This window comes from Gekko japonicus, unplaced genomic scaffold (genome assembly GCF_001447785.1).
Source record: "Gekko japonicus isolate JY-2015 unplaced genomic scaffold, Gekko_japonicus_V1.1 scaffold3860, whole genome shotgun sequence".
Taxonomy (NCBI): Eukaryota; Metazoa; Chordata; class Lepidosauria; order Squamata; family Gekkonidae; genus Gekko; species Gekko japonicus.
The window spans coordinates 70833-71676 of NW_015176563.1; the positions used below are offsets into that span (position 1 = coordinate 70833).

Here is an 844-nt window from a genome sequence, read left to right on the forward strand (position 1 = left end):
TTTATGTGTTCAAAAAATTTAAGTCCCAGCAAAAGGCACCATGGGCTTTTAGGATTTCATATCCTGTTATTTAAGTACTATTATCAAATATCTTTTCCCAGCATTGTTTAACTAGTGGGTGTTACCAAAACATATGCTTAAAATTTGTTTTTCTTGAGCAACATTTCTCACATATTATTGCTGTGGCAAATTCTGTTTAACTAGTGTGGTGTCAAATACCAATGGTATATTGTCTTCTCAAAATTCTTTCATTCTAATGCATATGACTGAAGCAGCAGTTGATAAGAGACTGTAAACCATTCCTTCTCAGAGATTGTATTACCTACTATATAGAATCAGGAAGTTGGAAGGGACCTCCAGGATCATCTAGTCCAATTGCAGGAAATTCACAAATACCTCCCCCCCCCGTGACCTCTGCTCCATGCCCAGTACTACAATTTACTGCTAAGGAGTCATGCAAAATAGACATGAACAAGTGGAGACCCACAAGAAACTTGCGGGATGGTTATCTCATTTGTCACACCTTTGCTTCCTCTCCTCACCCCCTACCTCTCTCACACTATTTCTCCCCTCTGTCCCCCTTTTCTCTCCTCTGTCCTCCATGCATGTGACTTCCTCTCTTTCTGACCTGTCATCTTTCTCTTTGTTTTTCTGCCTCCCCACTTCATCACTCTTTCTCTCTCTTTCTGCCCCCACCCCATCATTCTTTCTTTCTGCCCCCATCACTCTCCCAGCTTCCTGCCTGCTTCCTCCCCCACTCCACAGAGCAGCAGCAGCAGTGGTTGGCAGTGCTCCTAGCCACCCACCTGCTTCCTCTCCCCCCACAGTGGCAGTGGTCTGGGAA

At 44.3% G+C, this 844-nt stretch overlaps 1 protein-coding gene across 1 annotated transcript in view; it reads left to right on the forward strand.

The window, feature by feature from the left end:
* The window catches only part of LOC107124102 (centrosome-associated protein 350-like), a 79247-nt gene that overhangs the window by 36093 nt on the left and 42310 nt on the right, over positions 1 to 844 (forward strand). The window lies entirely within an intron of this gene.